Here is an 18,562-nt window from a genome sequence, read left to right on the forward strand (position 1 = left end):
ATAAGGCCTTGTCATTGAACCAGAATCTATTGCATACTGCAAATTGTCAATGTCGTTGAATGAATGCTATTCATAATTTACTTGGTTTCTTAATTGTCATGACTGAAAATGAAATCCTGTTCCACGTTTTTGCTGTGCATGGAATACAACTCAACTCAATGTTGTTTCGCTAAGTTAACCACTTGAAATGTTCGATTGGTTCTTATGTGTTCCCTGCATTTCACGAGGAAAGCTTGTGGCGCTGTGGCTTAGTTGGTTAAAGCGCCTGTCTTGTAAACAGGAGATCCTGAGTTCGAATTTCAGCAGTGCCTTGTTTTCATCATCTCAGAAACAAACTTCCTATCTTAAAAATGGGAATTCCATTGACGTACAACCTCAAACTTACCATGGCTACGTCTCTACTGATAGTGCAATTGTGAAATTTAGAGTTTCTTCTGCATAAGAAATGAACCAGTGCTCAGGGTTTTAATACATGTGGTAAGTACGTAGCGCTGTGGCTTAGTTGTCTAAAGTGCCTGTCTTGTAAACAGGAGACCCTGAGTTCAAATCTCAGCAGTGCCTTGTTTTCATCATCTCAGAAACAAACTTCCTAGCTAAGAAATGGGAATTTCAATGACGTATAACACAAATTTTCCGTGGCTACGTCTCTACTAATAATGCAATTGTGATTTTAAAAATTTCTTCTGCATAAGAAATGAACCAGTCCTCAGGGTTTTAATTCCAACTTTTCAATCTTTCCTAATTTTTCCTCCTTTTGGCCCTGCTGTGGCATTCCTTCAATCTGCCTATTCTGTGTCATAACTTGGAAGAAAAACAAGTCCCAAATTGAAGCTGTGCTAAAAGATGGATCATTCAATTATAGAATTTCAAAACATAAGGCCTTGTCATTGAACCAGAATCTATTGCATACTGCAAATTGTCAATGTCGTTGAATGAATGCTATTCATAATTTACTTGGTTTCTTAATTGTCATGACTGAAAATGAAATCCTGTTCCACGTTTTTGCTGTGCATGGAATACAACTCAACTCAATGTTGTTTCGCTAAGTTAACCACTTGAAATGGTCGATTGGTTCTTATGTGTTCCCTGCATTTCACATGGAAAGCTTGTGGTGCTGTGGCTTAGTTGGTTAAAGCGCCTGTATTGTAAACAGGAGATCCTGAGTTCGAATCTCAGTAGTGCCTTGTTTTCATCATCTCAGAAACAAACTTCCTATCTTAAAAATGGGAATTCCATTGACGTACAACCTCAAACTTACCATGGCTACGTCTCTACTGATAGTGCAGTTGTGAAATTTAGAGTTTCTTCTGCATAAGAAATGAACCAGTGCTCAGGGTTTTAATACATGTGGTAAGTACGTAGCGCTGTGGCTTAGTTGTCTAAAGTGCCTGTCTTGTAAACAGGAGACCCTGAGTTCAAATCTCAGCAGTGCCTTGTCTTCATCATCTCAGAAACAAACTTCCTAGCTAAGAAATGGGAATTTCAATGACGTATAACTCAAATTTTCCGTGGCTACGTCTCTACTAATAATGCAATTGTGATTTTAAGAATTTCTTCTGCATAAGAAATGAACCAGTCCTCAGGGTTTTAATTCCAACTTTTCAATCTTTCCTAATTTTTCCTCCTTTTGGCCCTGCTGTGGCATTCCTTCAATCTGCCTATTCTGTGTCATAACTTGGAAGAAAAACAAGTCCCAAATTGAAGCTGTGCTAAAAGATGGATCATTCAATTATAGAATTTCAAAACATAAGGCCTTGTCATTGAACCAGAATCTATTGCATACTGCAAATTGTCAATGTCGTTGAATGAATGCTATTCATAATTTACTTGGTTTCTTAATTGTCATGACTGAAAATGAAATCCTGTTCCACGTTTTTGCTGTGCATGGAATACAACTCAACTCAATGTTGTTTCGCTAAGTTAACCACTTGAAATGGTCGATTGGTTCTTATGTGTTCCCTGCATTTCACATGGAAAGCTTGTGGTGCTGTGGCTTAGTTGGTTAAAGCGCCTGTATTGTAAACAGGAGATCCTGAGTTCGAAGCTCAGTAGTGCCTTGTTTTCATCATCTCAGAAACAAACTTCCTATCTTAAAAATGGGAATTCCATTGACGTACAACCTCAAACTTACCATGGCTACGTCTCTACTGATAGTGCAATTGTGAAATTTAGAGTTTCTTCTGCATAAGAAATTAACCAGTGCTCAGGGTTTTAATACATGTGGTAAGTACGTAGCGCTGTGGCTTAGTTGTCTAAAGTGCCTGTCTTGTAAACAGGAGACCCTGAGTTCAAATCTCAGCAGTGCCTTGTCTTCATCATCTCAGAAACAAACTTCCTAGCTAAGAAATGGGAATTTCAATGACGTATAACTCAAATTTTCCGTGGCTACGTCTCTACTAATAATGCAATTGTGATTTTAAGAATTTCTTCTGCATAAGAAATGAACCAGTCCTCAGGGTTTTAATTCCAACTTTTCAATCTTTCCTAATTTTTCCTCCTTTTGGCCCTGCTGTGGCATTCCTTCAATCTGCCTATTCTGTGTCATAACTTGGAAGAAAAACAAGTCCCAAATTGAAGCTGTGCTAAAAGATGGATCATTCAATTATAGAATTTCAAAACATAAGGCCTTGTCATTGAACCAGAATCTATTGCATACTGCAAATTGTCAATGTCGTTGAATGAATGCTATTCATAATTTACTTGGTTTCTTAATTGTCATGACTGAAAATGAAATCCTGTTCCACGTTTTTGCTGTGCATGGAATACAACTCAACTCAATGTTGTTTCGCTAAGTTAACCACTTGAAATGGTCGATTGGTTCTTATGTGTTCCCTGCATTTCACGTGGAAAGCTTGTGGCGCTGTGGCTTAGTTGGTTAAAGCGCCTGCCTTGTAAACAGGAGATCCTGAGTTCGAATCTAAGCAATGCCTTGATTTCATCATCTCAGAAACAAACTTCCTATCTTAAAAATGGGAATTCCATTGACGTACAACCTCAAACTTACCATGGCTGTGTCTCTACTGATAGTGAAATTTAGAGTTTCTTCTGCATAAGAAATGAACCAGTGCTCAGGGTTTTAATACATGTGGTAAGTACGTAGCGCTGTGGCTTAGTTGTCTAAAGTGCCTGTCTTGTAAACAGGAGACCCTGAGTTCAAATCTCAGCAGTGCCTTGTCTTCATCATCTCAGAAACAAACTTCCTAGCTAAGAAATGGGAATTTCAATGACGTATAACTCAAATTTTCCGTGGCTACGTCTCTACTAATAATGCAATTGTGATTTTAAAAATTTCTTCTGCATAAGAAATGAACCAGTCCTCAGGGTTTTAATTCCAACTTTTCAATCTTTCCTAATTTTTCCTCCTTTTGGCCCTGCTGTGGCATTCCTTCAATCTGCCTATTCTGTGTCATAACTTGGAAGAAAAACAAGTCCCAAATTGAAGCTGTGCTAAAAGATGGATCATTCAATTATAGAATTTCAAAACATAAGGCCTTGTCATTGAACCAGAATCTATTGCATACTGCAAATTGTCAATGTCGTTGAATGAATGCTATTCATAATTTACTTGGTTTCTTAATTGTCATGACTGAAAATGAAATCCTGTTCCACGTTTTTGCTGTGCATGGAATACAACTCAACTCAATGTTGTTTCGCTAAGTTAACCACTTGAAATGGTCGATTGGTTCTTATGTGTTCCCTGCATTTCACATGGAAAGCTTGTGGTGCTGTGGCTTAGTTGGTTAAAGCGCCTGTATTGTAAACAGGAGATCCTGAGTTCGAAGCTCAGTAGTGCCTTGTTTTCATCATCTCAGAAACAAACTTCCTATCTTAAAAATGGGAATTCCATTGACGTACAACCTCAAACTTACCATGGCTACGTCTCTACTGATAGTGCAATTGTGAAATTTAGAGTTTCTTCTGCATAAGAAATGAACCAGTGCTCAGGGTTTTAATACATGTGGTAAGTACGTAGCGCTGTGGCTTAGTTGTCTAAAGTGCCTGTCTTGTAAACAGGAGACCCTGAGTTCAAATCTCAGCAGTGCCTTGTCTTCATCATCTCAGAAACAAACTTCCTAGCTAAGAAATGGGAATTTCAATGACGTATAACTCAAATTTTCCGTGGCTACGTCTCTACTAATAATGCAATTGTGATTTTAAGAATTTCTTCTGCATAAGAAATGAACCAGTCCTCAGGGTTTTAATTCCAACTTTTCAATCTTTCCTAATTTTTCCTCCTTTTGGCTCTGCTGTGGCATTCCTTCAATCTGCCTATTCTGTGTCATAACTTGGAAGAAAAACAAGTCCCAAATTGAAGCTGTGCTAAAAGATGGATCATTCAATTATAGAATTTCAAAACATAAGGCCTTGTCATTGAACCAGAATCTATTGCATACTGCAAATTGTCAATGTCGTTGAATGAATGCTATTCATAATTTACTTGGTTTCTTAATTGTCATGACTGAAAATGAAATCCTGTTCCACGTTTTTGCTGTGCATGGAATACAACTCAACTCAATGTTGTTTCGCTAAGTTAACCACTTGAAATGGTCGATTGGTTCTTATGTGTTCCCTGCATTTCACATGGAAAGCTTGTGGTGCTGTGGCTTAGTTGGTTAAAGCGCCTGTATTGTAAACAGGAGATCCTGAGTTCGAAGCTCAGTAGTGCCTTGTTTTCATCATCTCAGAAACAAACTTCCTATCTTAAAAATGGGAATTCCATTGACGTACAACCTCAAACTTACCATGGCTACGTCTCTACTGATAGTGCAATTGTGAAATTTAGAGTTTCTTCTGCATAAGAAATGAACCAGTGCTCAGGGTTTTAATACATGTGGTAAGTACGTAGCGCTGTGGCTTAGTTGTCTAAAGTGCCTGTCTTGTAAACAGGAGACCCTGAGTTCAAATCTCAGCAGTGCCTTGTCTTCATCATCTCAGAAACAAACTTCCTAGCTAAGAAATGGGAATTTCAATGACGTATAACTCAAATTTTCCGTGGCTACGTCTCTACTAATAATGCAATTGTGATTTTAAGAATTTCTTCTGCATAAGAAATGAACCAGTCCTCAGGGTTTTAATTCCAACTTTTCAATCTTTCCTAATTTTTCCTCCTTTTGGCCCTGCTGTGGCATTCCTTCAATCTGCCTATTCTGTGTCATAACTTGGAAGAAAAACAAGTCCCAAATTGAAGCTGTGCTAAAAGATGGATCATTCAATTATAGAATTTCAAAACATAAGGCCTTGTCATTGAACCAGAATCTATTGCATACTGCAAATTGTCAATGTCGTTGAATGAATGCTATTCATAATTTACTTGGTTTCTTAATTGTCATGACTGAAAATGAAATCCTGTTCCACGTTTTTGCTGTGCATGGAATACAACTCAACTCAATGTTGTTTCGCTAAGTTAACCACTTGAAATGGTCGATTGGTTCTTATGTGTTCCCTGCATTTCACATGGAAAGCTTGTGGTGCTGTGGCTTAGTTGGTTAAAGCGCCTGTATTGTAAACAGGAGATCCTGAGTTCGAATCTCAGTAGTGCCTTGTTTTCATTATCTCAGAAACAAACTTCCTATCTTAAAAATGGGAATTCCATTGACGTACAACCTCAAACTTACCATGGCTACGTCTCTACTGATAGTGCAATTGTGAAATTTAGAGTTTCTTCTGCATAAGAAATGAACCAGTGCTCAGGGTTTTAATACATGTGGTAAGTACGTAGCGCTGTGGCTTAGTTGTCTAAAGTGCCTGTCTTGTAAACAGGAGACCCTGAGTTCAAATCTCAGCAGTGCCTTGTCTTCATCATCTCAGAAACAAACTTCCTAGCTAAGAAATGGGAATTTCAATGACGTATAACTCAAATTTTCCGTGGCTACGTCTCTACTAATAATGCAATTGTGATTTTAAGAATTTCTTCTGCATAAGAAATGAACCAGTCCTCAGGGTTTTAATTCCAACTTTTCAATCTTTCCTAATTTTTCCTCCTTTTGGCTCTGCTGTGGCATTCCTTCAATCTGCCTATTCTGTGTCATAACTTGGAAGAAAAACAAGTCCCAAATTGAAGCTGTGCTAAAAGATGGATCATTCAATTATAGAATTTCAAAACATAAGGCCTTGTCATTGAACCAGAATCTATTGCATACTGCAAATTGTCAATGTCGTTGAATGAATGCTATTCATAATTTACTTGGTTTCTTAATTGTCATGACTGAAAATGAAATCCTGTTCCACGTTTTTGCTGTGCATGGAATACAACTCAACTCAATGTTGTTTCGCTAAGTTAACCACTTGAAATGGTCGATTGGTTCTTATGTGTTCCCTGCATTTCACATGGAAAGCTTGTGGTGCTGTGGCTTAGTTGGTTAAAGCGCCTGTATTGTAAACAGGAGATCCTGAGTTCGAAGCTCAGTAGTGCCTTGTTTTCATCATCTCAGAAACAAACTTCCTATCTTAAAAATGGGAATTCCATTGACGTACAACCTCAAACTTACCATGGCTACGTCTCTACTGATAGTGCAATTGTGAAATTTAGAGTTTCTTCTGCATAAGAAATGAACCAGTGCTCAGGGTTTTAATACATGTGGTAAGTACGTAGCGCTGTGGCTTAGTTGTCTAAAGTGCCTGTCTTGTAAACAGGAGACCCTGAGTTCAAATCTCAGCAGTGCCTTGTCTTCATCATCTCAGAAACAAACTTCCTAGCTAAGAAATGGGAATTTCAATGACGTATAACTCAAATTTTCCGTGGCTACGTCTCTACTAATAATGCAATTGTGATTTTAAGAATTTCTTCTGCATAAGAAATGAACCAGTCCTCAGGGTTTTAATTCCAACTTTTCAATCTTTCCTAATTTTTCCTCCTTTTGGCCCTGCTGTGGCATTCCTTCAATCTGCCTATTCTGTGTCATAACTTGGAAGAAAAACAAGTCCCAAATTGAAGCTGTGCTAAAAGATGGATCATTCAATTATAGAATTTCAAAACATAAGGCCTTGTCATTGAACCAGAATCTATTGCATACTGCAAATTGTCAATGTCGTTGAATGAATGCTATTCATAATTTACTTGGTTTCTTAATTGTCATGACTGAAAATGAAATCCTGTTCCACGTTTTTGCTGTGCATGGAATACAACTCAACTCAATGTTGTTTCGCTAAGTTAACCACTTGAAATGGTCGATTGGTTCTTATGTGTTCCCTGCATTTCACATGGAAAGCTTGTGGTGCTGTGGCTTAGTTGGTTAAAGCGCCTGTATTGTAAACAGGAGATCCTGAGTTCGAAGCTCAGTAGTGCCTTGTTTTCATCATCTCAGAAACAAACTTCCTATCTTAAAAATGGGAATTCCATTGACGTACAACCTCAAACTTACCATGGCTACGTCTCTACTGATAGTGCAATTGTGAAATTTAGAGTTTCTTCTGCATAAGAAATGAACCAGTGCTCAGGGTTTTAATACATGTGGTAAGTACGTAGCGCTGTGGCTTAGTTGTCTAAAGTGCCTGTCTTGTAAACAGGAGACCCTGAGTTCAAATCTCAGCAGTGCCTTGTCTTCATCATCTCAGAAACAAACTTCCTAGCTAAGAAATGGGAATTTCAATGACGTATAACTCAAATTTTCCGTGGCTACGTCTCTACTAATAATGCAATTGTGATTTTAAGAATTTCTTCTGCATAAGAAATGAACCAGTCCTCAGGGTTTTAATTCCAACTTTTCAATCTTTCCTAATTTTTCCTCCTTTTGGCCCTGCTGTGGCATTCCTTCAATCTGCCTATTCTGTGTCATAACTTGGAAGAAAAACAAGTCCCAAATTGAAGCTGTGCTAAAAGATGGATCATTCAATTATAGAATTTCAAAACATAAGGCCTTGTCATTGAACCAGAATCTATTGCATACTGCAAATTGTCAATGTCGTTGAATGAATGCTATTCATAATTTACTTGGTTTCTTAATTGTCATGACTGAAAATGAAATCCTGTTCCACGTTTTTGCTGTGCATGGAATACAACTCAACTCAATGTTGTTTCGCTAAGTTAACCACTTGAAATGGTCGATTGGTTCTTATGTGTTCCCTGCATTTCACATGGAAAGCTTGTGGTGCTGTGGCTTAGTTGGTTAAAGCGCCTGTATTGTAAACAGGAGATCCTGAGTTCGAAGCTCAGTAGTGCCTTGTTTTCATCATCTCAGAAACAAACTTCCTATCTTAAAAATGGGAATTCCATTGACGTACAACCTCAAACTTACCATGGCTACGTCTCTACTGATAGTGCAATTGTGAAATTTAGAGTTTCTTCTGCATAAGAAATTAACCAGTGCTCAGGGTTTTAATACATGTGGTAAGTACGTAGCGCTGTGGCTTAGTTGTCTAAAGTGCCTGTCTTGTAAACAGGAGACCCTGAGTTCAAATCTCAGCAGTGCCTTGTCTTCATCATCTCAGAAACAAACTTCCTAGCTAAGAAATGGGAATTTCAATGATGTATAACTCAAATTTTCCTTGGCTACGTCTCTACTAATAATGCAATTGTGATTTTAAGAATTTCTTCTGCATAAGAAATGAACCAGTCCTCAGGGTTTTAATTCCAACTTTTCAATCTTTCCTAATTTTTCCTCCTTTTGGCCCTGCTGTGGCATTCCTTCAATCTGCCTATTCTGTGTCATAACTTGGAAGAAAAACAAGTCCCAAATTGAAGCTGTGCTAAAAGATGGATCATTCAATTATAGAATTTCAAAACATAAGGCCTTGTCATTGAACCAGAATCTATTGCATACTGCAAATTGTCAATGTCGTTGAATGAATGCTATTCATAATTTACTTGGTTTCTTAATTGTCATGACTGAAAATGAAATCCTGTTCCACGTTTTTGCTGTGCATGGAATACAACTCAACTCAATGTTGTTTCGCTAAGTTAACCACTTGAAATGGTCGATTGGTTCTTATGTGTTCCCTGCATTTCACATGGAAAGCTTGTGGTGCTGTGGCTTAGTTGGTTAAAGCGCCTGTATTGTAAACAGGAGATCCTGAGTTCGAAGCTCAGTAGTGCCTTGTTTTCATCATCTCAGAAACAAACTTCCTATCTTAAAAATGGGAATTCCATTGACGTACAACCTCAAACTTACCATGGCTACGTCTCTACTGATAGTGCAATTGTGAAATTTAGAGTTTCTTCTGCATAAGAAATTAACCAGTGCTCAGGGTTTTAATACATGTGGTAAGTACGTAGCGCTGTGGCTTAGTTGTCTAAAGTGCCTGTCTTGTAAACAGGAGACCCTGAGTTCAAATCTCAGCAGTGCCTTGTCTTCATCATCTCAGAAACAAACTTCCTAGCTAAGAAATGGGAATTTCAATGATGTATAACTCAAATTTTCCGTGGCTACGTCTCTACTAATAATGCAATTGTGATTTTAAGAATTTCTTCTGCATAAGAAATGAACCAGTCCTCAGGGTTTTAATTCCAACTTTTCAATCTTTCCTAATTTTTCCTCCTTTTGGCCCTGCTGTGGCATTCCTTCAATCTGCCTATTCTGTGTCATAACTTGGAAGAAAAACAAGTCCCAAATTGAAGCTGTGCTAAAAGATGGATCATTCAATTATAGAATTTCAAAACATAAGGCCTTGTCATTGAACCAGAATCTATTGCATACTGCAAATTGTCAATGTCGTTGAATGAATGCTATTCATAATTTACTTGGTTTCTTAATTGTCATGACTGAAAATGAAATCCTGTTCCACGTTTTTGCTGTGCATGGAATACAACTCAACTCAATGTTGTTTCGCTAAGTTAACCACTTGAAATGGTCGATTGGTTCTTATGTGTTCCCTGCATTTCACATGGAAAGCTTGTGGTGCTGTGGCTTAGTTGGTTAAAGCGCCTGTATTGTAAACAGGAGATCCTGAGTTCGAATCTCAGTAGTGCCTTGTTTTCATTATCTCAGAAACAAACTTCCTATCTTAAAAATGGGAATTCCATTGACGTACAACCTCAAACTTACCATGGCTACGTCTCTACTGATAGTGCAATTGTGAAATTTAGAGTTTCTTCTGCATAAGAAATGAACCAGTGCTCAGGGTTTTAATACATGTGGTAAGTACGTAGCGCTGTGGCTTAGTTGTCTAAAGTGCCTGTCTTGTAAACAGGAGACCCTGAGTTCAAATCTCAGCAGTGCCTTGTCTTCATCATCTCAGAAACAAACTTCCTAGCTAAGAAATGGGAATTTCAATGACGTATAACTCAAATTTTCCGTTGCTACGTCTCTACTAATAATGCAATTGTGATTTTAAGAATTTCTTCTGCATAAGAAATGAACCAGTCCTCAGGGTTTTAATTCCAACTTTTCAATCTTTCCTAATTTTTCCTCCTTTTGGCCCTGCTGTGGCATTCCTTCAATCTGCCTATTCTGTGTCATAACTTGGAAGAAAAACAAGTCCCAAATTGAAGCTGTGCTAAAAGATGGATCATTCAATTATAGAATTTCAAAACATAAGGCCTTGTCATTGAACCAGAATCTATTGCATACTGCAAATTGTCAATGTCGTTGAATGAATGCTATTCATAATTTACTTGGTTTCTTAATTGTCATGACTGAAAATGAAATCCTGTTCCACGTTTTTGCTGTGCATGGAATACAACTGAACTCAATGTTGTTTCGCTAAGTTAACCACTTGAAATGTTCGATTGGTTCTTATGTGTTCCCTACATTTCACGAGGAAAGCTTGTGGCGCTGTGGCTTAGTTGGTTAAAGCGCCTGTCTTGTAAACAGGAGATCCTGAGTTCGAATTTCAGCAGTGCCTTGTTTTCATCATCTCGGAAACAAACTTCCTATCTTAAAAATGGGAATTCCATTGACGTACAACCTCAAACTTACCATGGCTACGTCTCTACTGATAGTGCAATTGTGAAATTTAGAGTTTCTTCTGCATAAGAAATGAACCAGTGCTCAGGGTTTTAATACATGTGGTAAGTACGTAGCGCTGTGGCTTAGTTGTCTAAAGTGCCTGTCTTGTAAACAGGAGACCTTGAGTTCAAATCTCAGCAGTGCCTTGTCTTCATCATCTCAGAAACAAACTTCCTAGCTAAGAAATGGGAATTTCAATGACGTATAACTCAAATTTTCCGTGGCTACGTCTCTACTAATAATGCAATTGTGATTTTAAGAATTTCTTCTGCATAAGAAATGAACCAGTCCTCAGGGTTTTAATTCCAACTTTTCAATCTTTCCTAATTTTTCCTCCTTTTGGCCCTGCTGTGGCATTCCTTCAATCTGCCTACTCTGTGTCATAACTTGGAAGAAAAACAAGTCCCAAATTGAAGCTGTGCTAAAAGATGGATCATTCAATTATAGAATTTCAAAACATAAGGCCTTGTCATTGAACCAGAATCTATTGCATACTGCAAATTGTCAATGTCGTTGAATGAATGCTATTCATAATTTACTTGGTTTCTTAATTGTCATGACTGAAAATGAAATCCTGTTCCACGTTTTTGCTGTGCATGGAATACAACTCAACTCAATGTTGTTTCGCTAAGTTAACCACTTGAAATGTTCGATTGGTTCTTATGTGTTCCCTGCATTTCACGTGGAAAGCTTGTGGCGCTGTGGCTTAGTTGGTTAAAGCGCCTGTCTTGTAAACAGGAGATCCTGAGTTCGAATCTCAGCAGTGCCTTGTTTTCATCATCTCTTTAACAAACTTCCTATCTTAAAAATGGGAATTCCATTGACGTACAACCTCAAACTTACCATGGCTACGTCTCTACTGATAGTGCAATTGTGAAATTTAGAGTTTCTTCTGCATAAGAAATGAACCAGTGCTCAGGGTTTTAATACATGTGGTAAGTACGTAGCGCTGTGGCTTAGTTGTCTAAAGTGCCTGTCTTGTAAACAGGAGACCCTGAGTTAAAATCTCAGCAGTGCCTTGTTTTCATCATCTCAGAAACAAACTTCCTAGCTAAGAAATGGGAATTTCAATGACGTATAACACAAATTTTCCGTGGCTACGTCTCTACTAATAATGCAATTGTGATTTTAAGAATTTCTTCTGCATAAGAAATGAACCAGTCCTCAGGGTTTTAATTCCAACTTTTCAATCTTTCCTAATTTTTCCTCCTTTTGGCCCTGCTGTGGCATTCCTTCAATCTGCCTATTCTGTGTCATAACTTGGAAGAAAAACAAGTCCCAAATTGAAGCTGTGCTAAAAGATGGATCATTCAATTATAGAATTTCAAAACATAAGGCCTTGTCATTGAACCAGAATCTATTGCATACTGCAAATTGTCAATGTCGTTGAATGAATGCTATTCATAATTTACTTGGTTTCTTAATTGTCATGACTGAAAATGAAATCCTGTTCCACGTTTTTGCTGTGCATGGAATACAACTCAACTCAATGTTGTTTCGCTAAGTTAACCACTTGAAATGTTCGATTGGTTCTTATGTGTTCCCTGCATTTCACGAGGAAAGCTTGTGGCGCTGTGGCTTAGTTGGTTAAAGCGCCTGTCTTGTAAACAGGAGATCCTGAGTTCAAATTTCAGCAGTGCCTTGTTTTCATCATCTCAGAAACAAACTTCCTATCTTAAAAATGGGAATTCCATTGACGTACAACCTCAAACTTACCATGGCTACGTCTCTACTGATAGTGCAATTGTGAAATTTAGAGTTTCTTCTGCATAAGAAATTAACCAGTGCTCAGGGTTTTAATACATGTGGTAAGTACGTAGCGCTGTGGCTTAGTTGTCTAAAGTGCCTGCCTTGTAAACAGGAGACCTTGAGTTCAAATCTCAGCAGTGCCTTGTCTTCATCATCTCAGAAACAAACTTCCTAGCTAAGAAATGGGAATTTCAATGACGTATAACTCAAATTTTCCGTGGCTACGTCTCTACTAATAATGCAATTGTGATTTTAAGAATTTCTTCTGCATAAGAAATGAACCAGTCCTCAGGGTTTTAATTCCAACTTTTCAATCTTTCCTAATTTTTCCTCCTTTTGGCCCTGCTGTGGCATTCCTTCAATCTGCCTATTCTGTGTCATAACTTGGAAGAAAAACAAGTCCCAAATTGAAGCTGTGCTAAAAGATGGATCATTCAATTATAGAATTTCAAAACATAAGGCCTTGTCATTGAACCAGAATCTATTGCATACTGCAAATTGTCAATGTCGTTGAATGAATGCTATTCATAATTTACTTGGTTTCTTAATTGTCATGACTGAAAATGAAATCCTGTTCCACGTTTTTGCTGTGCATGGAATACAACTCAACTCAATGTTGTTTCGCTAAGTTAACCACTTGAAATGTTCGATTGGTTCTTATGTGTTCCCTGCATTTCACGAGGAAAGCTTGTGGCGCTGTGGCTTAGTTGGTTAAAGCGCCTGTCTTGTAAACAGGAGATCCTGAGTTCGAATTTCAGCAGTGCCTTGTTTTCATCATCTCAGAAACAAACTTCCTATCTTAAAAATGGGAATTCCATTGACGTACAACCTCAAACTTACCATGGCTACGTCTCTACTGATAGTGCAATTGTGAAATTTAGAGTTTCTTCTGCATAAGAAATGAACCAGTGCTCAGGGTTTTAATACATGTGGTAAGTACGTAGCGCTGTGGCTTAGTTGTCTAAAGTGCCTGTCTTGTAAACAGGAGACCTTGAGTTCAAATCTCAGCAGTGCCTTGTCTTCATCATCTCAGAAACAAACTTCCTAGCTAAGAAATGGGAATTTCAATGACGTATAACTCAAATTTTCCGTGGCTACGTCTCTACTAATAATGCAATTGTGATTTTAAGAATTTCTTCTGCATAAGAAATGAACCAGTCCTCAGGGTTTTAATTCCAACTTTTCAATCTTTCCTAATTTTTCCTCCTTTTGGCCCTGCTGTGGCATTCCTTCAATCTGCCTACTCTGTGTCATAACTTGGAAGAAAAACAAGTCCCAAATTGAAGCTGTGCTAAAAGATGGATCATTCAATTATAGAATTTCAAAACATAAGGCCTTGTCATTGAACCAGAATCTATTGCATACTGCAAATTGTCAATGTCGTTGAATGAATGCTATTCATAATTTACTTGGTTTCTTAATTGTCATGACTGAAAATGAAATCCTGTTCCACGTTTTTGCTGTGCATGGAATACAACTCAACTCAATGTTGTTTCGCTAAGTTAACCACTTGAAATGTTCGATTGGTTCTTATGTGTTCCCTGCATTTCACGTGGAAAGCTTGTGGCGCTGTGGCTTAGTTGGTTAAAGCGCCTGTCTTGTAAACAGGAGATCCTGAGTTCGAATCTCAGCAGTGCCTTGTTTTCATCATCTCTTTAACAAACTTCCTATCTTAAAAATGGGAATTCCATTGACGTACAACCTCAAACTTACCATGGCTACGTCTCTACTGATAGTGCAATTGTGAAATTTAGAGTTTCTTCTGCATAAGAAATGAACCAGTGCTCAGGGTTTTAATACATGTGGTAAGTACGTAGCGCTGTGGCTTAGTTGTCTAAAGTGCCTGTCTTGTAAACAGGAGACCCTGAGTTAAAATCTCAGCAGTGCCTTGTTTTCATCATCTCAGAAACAAACTTCCTAGCTAAGAAATGGGAATTTCAATGACGTATAACACAAATTTTCCGTGGCTACGTCTCTACTAATAATGCAATTGTGATTTTAAGAATTTCTTCTGCATAAGAAATGAACCAGTCCTCAGGGTTTTAATTCCAACTTTTCAATCTTTCCTAATTTTTCCTCCTTTTGGCCCTGCTGTGGCATTCCTTCAATCTGCCTATTCTGTGTCATAACTTGGAAGAAAAACAAGTCCCAAATTGAAGCTGTGCTAAAAGATGGATCATTCAATTATAGAATTTCAAAACATAAGGCCTTGTCATTGAACCAGAATCTATTGCATACTGCAAATTGTCAATGTCGTTGAATGAATGCTATTCATAATTTACTTGGTTTCTTAATTGTCATGACTGAAAATGAAATCCTGTTCCACGTTTTTGCTGTGCATGGAATACAACTCAACTCAATGTTGTTTCGCTAAGTTAACCACTTGAAATGTTCGATTGGTTCTTATGTGTTCCCTGCATTTCACGAGGCAAGCTTGTGGCGCTGTGGCTTAGTTGGTTAAAGCGCCTGTCTTGTAAACAGGAGATCCTGAGTTCAAATTTCAGCAGTGCCTTGTTTTCATCATCTCAGAAACAAACTTCCTATCTTAAAAATGGGAATTCCATTGACGTACAACCTCAAACTTACCATGGCTACGTCTCTACTGATAGTGCAATTGTGAAATTTAGAGTTTCTTCTGCATAAGAAATGAACCAGTGCTCAGGGTTTTAATACATGTGGTAAGTACGTAGCGCTGTGGCTTAGTTGTCTAAAGTGCCTGCCTTGTAAACAGGAGACCTTGAGTTCAAATCTCAGCAGTGCCTTGTCTTCATCATCTCAGAAACAAACTTCCTAGCTAAGAAATGGGAATTTCAATGACGTATAACTCAAATTTTCCGTGGCTACGTCTCTACTAATAATGCAATTGTGATTTTAAGAATTTCTTCTGCATAAGAAATGAACCAGTCCTCAGGGTTTTAATTCCAACTTTTCAATCTTTCCTAATTTTTCCTCCTTTTGGCCCTGCTGTGGCATTCCTTCAATCTGCCTATTCTGTGTCATAACTTGGAAGAAAAACAAGTCCCAAATTGAAGCTGTGCTAAAAGATGGATCATTCAATTATAGAATTTCAAAACATAAGGCCTTGTCATTGAACCAGAATCTATTGCATACTGCAAATTGTCAATGTCGTTGAATGAATGCTATTCATAATTTACTTGGTTTCTTAATTGTCATGACTGAAAATGAAATCCTGTTCCACGTTTTTGCTGTGCATGGAATACAACTCAACTCAATGTTGTTTCGCTAAGTTAACCACTTGAAATGTTCGATTGGTTCTTATGTGTTCCCTGCATTTCACGTGGAAAGCTTGTGGCGCTGTGGCTTAGTTGGTTAAAGCGCCTGTCTTGTAAACAGGAGATCCTGAGTTCGAATCTCAGCAGTGCCTTGTTTTCATCATCTCTTTAACAAACTTCCTATCTTAAAAATGGGAATTCCATTGACGTACAACCTCAAACTTACCATGGCTACGTCTCTACTGATAGTGCAATTGTGAAATTTAGAGTTTCTTCTGCATAAGAAATGAACCAGTGCTCAGGGTTTTAATACATGTGGTAAGTACGTAGCGCTGTGGCTTAGTTGTCTAAAGTGCCTGTCTTGTAAACAGGAGACCCTGAGTTCAAATCTCAGCAGTGCCTTGTCTTCATCATCTCAGAAACAAACTTCCTAGCTAAGAAATGGTAATTTCAATGACGTATAACTCAAATTTTCCGTGGCTACGTCTCTACTAATAATGCAATTGTGATTTTAAGAATTTCTTCTGCATAAGAAATGAACCAGTCCTCAGGGTTTTAATTCCAACTTTTCAATCTTTCCTAATTTTTCCTCCTTTTGGCCCTGCTGTGGCATTCCTTCAATCTGCCTATTCTGTGTCATAACTTGGAAGAAAAACAAGTCCCAAATTGAAGCTGTGCTAAAAGATGGATCATTCAATTATAGAATTTCAAAACATAAGGCCTTGTCATTGAACCAGAATCTATTGCATACTGCAAATTGTCAATGTCGTTGAATGAATGCTATTCATAATTTACTTGGTTTCTTAATTGTCATGACTGAAAATGAAATCCTGTTCCACGTTTTTGCTGTGCATGGAATACAACTCAACTCAATGTTGTTTCGCTAAGTTAACCACTTGAAATGGTCGATTGGTTCTTATGTGTTCCCTGCATTTCACATGGAAAGCTTGTGGTGCTGTGGCTTAGTTGGTTAAAGCGCCTGTATTGTAAACAGGAGATCCTGAGTTCGAAGCTCAGTAGTGCCTTGTTTTCATCATCTCAGAAACAAACTTCCTATCTTAAAAATGGGAATTCCATTGACGTACAACCTCAAACTTACCATGGCTACGTCTCTACTGATAGTGCAATTGTGAAATTTAGAGTTTCTTCTGCATAAGAAATTAACCAGTGCTCAGGGTTTTAATACATGTGGTAAGTACGTAGCGCTGTGGCTTAGTTGTCTAAAGTGCCTGTCTTGTAAACAGGAGACCCTGAGTTCAAATCTCAGCAGTGCCTTGTCTTCATCATCTCAGAAACAAACTTCCTAGCTAAGAAATGGGAATTTCAATGACGTATAACTCAAATTTTCCGTGGCTACGTCTCTACTAATAATGCAATTGTGATTTTAAGAATTTCTTCTGCATAAGAAATGAACCAGTCCTCAGGGTTTTAATTCCAACTTTTCAATCTTTCCTAATTTTTCCTCCTTTTGGCCCTGCTGTGGCATTCCTTCAATCTGCCTATTCTGTGTCATAACTTGGAAGAAAAACAAGTCCCAAATTGAAGCTGTGCTAAAAGATGGATCATTCAATTATAGAATTTCAAAACATAAGGCCTTGTCATTGAACCAGAATCTATTGCATACTGCAAATTGTCAATGTCGTTGAATGAATGCTATTCATAATTTACTTGGTTTCTTAATTGTCATGACTGAAAATGAAATCCTGTTCCACGTTTTTGCTGTGCATGGAATACAACTCAACTCAATGTTGTTTCGCTAAGTTAACCACTTGAAATGGTCGATTGGTTCTTATGTGTTCCCTGCATTTCACATGGAAAGCTTGTGGTGCTGTGGCTTAGTTGGTTAAAGCGCCTGTATTGTAAACAGGAGATCCTGAGTTCGAAGCTCAGTAGTGCCTTGTTTTCATCATCTCAGAAACAAACTTCCTATCTTAAAAATGGGAATTCCATTGACGTACAACCTCAAACTTACCATGGCTACGTCTCTACTGATAGTGCAATTGTGAAATTTAGAGTTTCTTCTGCATAAGAAATGAACCAGTGCTCAGGGTTTTAATACTTGTGGTAAGTACGTAGCGCTGTGGCTTAGTTGTCTAAAGTGCCTGTCTTGTAAACAGGAGACCCTGAGTTCAAATCTCAGCAGTGCCTTGTCTTCATCATCTCAGAAACAAACTTCCTAGCTAAGAAATGGGAATTTCAATGACGTATAACTCAAATTTTCCGTGGCTACGTCTCTACTAATAATGCAATTGTGATTTTAAGAATTTCTTCTGCATAAGAAATGAACCAGTCCTCAGGGTTTTAATTCCAACTTTTCAATCTTTCCTAATTTTTCCTCCTTTTGGCCCTGCTGTGGCATTCCTTCAATCTGCCTATTCTGTGTCATAACTTGGAAGAAAAACAAGTCCCAAATTGAAGCTGTGCTAAAAGATGGATCATTCAATTATAGAATTTCAAAACATAAGGCCTTGTCATTGAACCAGAATCTATTGCATACTGCAAATTGTCAATGTCGTTGAATGAATGCTATTCATAATTTACTTGGTTTCTTAATTGTCATGACTGAAAATGAAATCCTGTTCCACGTTTTTGCTGTGCATGGAATACAACTCAACTCAATGTTGTTTCGCTAAGTTAACCACTTGAAATGTTCGATTGGTTCTTATGTGTCCCCTGCATTTCACGTGGAAAGCTTGT

At 37.9% G+C, this 18,562-nt stretch overlaps 3 non-coding genes across 3 annotated transcripts; all 3 read left to right on the plus strand.

Annotated features, from left to right (window-relative positions):
• The first annotated feature begins 11,578 nt into the window (after positions 1-11,578).
• Positions 11,579-11,652, plus strand: TRNAT-UGU (transfer RNA threonine (anticodon UGU)). The gene has a single exon. It is a non-coding gene; the product is annotated as a tRNA-Thr (tRNA).
• Positions 11,653-14,197: 2,545 nt separating this feature from the next.
• TRNAT-UGU (transfer RNA threonine (anticodon UGU)) lies at positions 14,198-14,271 on the plus strand. Its single transcript has one exon. It is a non-coding gene; the product is annotated as a tRNA-Thr (tRNA).
• Positions 14,272-15,943: 1,672 nt separating this feature from the next.
• On the plus strand, positions 15,944-16,017 carry TRNAT-UGU (transfer RNA threonine (anticodon UGU)). The gene has a single exon. It is a non-coding gene; the product is annotated as a tRNA-Thr (tRNA).
• The last annotated feature ends 2,545 nt before the right edge of the window (positions 16,018-18,562 follow it).

This window comes from Ranitomeya imitator, chromosome 7 (genome assembly GCF_032444005.1).
Source record: "Ranitomeya imitator isolate aRanImi1 chromosome 7, aRanImi1.pri, whole genome shotgun sequence".
NCBI classification, from domain to species: domain Eukaryota; kingdom Metazoa; phylum Chordata; class Amphibia; order Anura; family Dendrobatidae; genus Ranitomeya; species Ranitomeya imitator.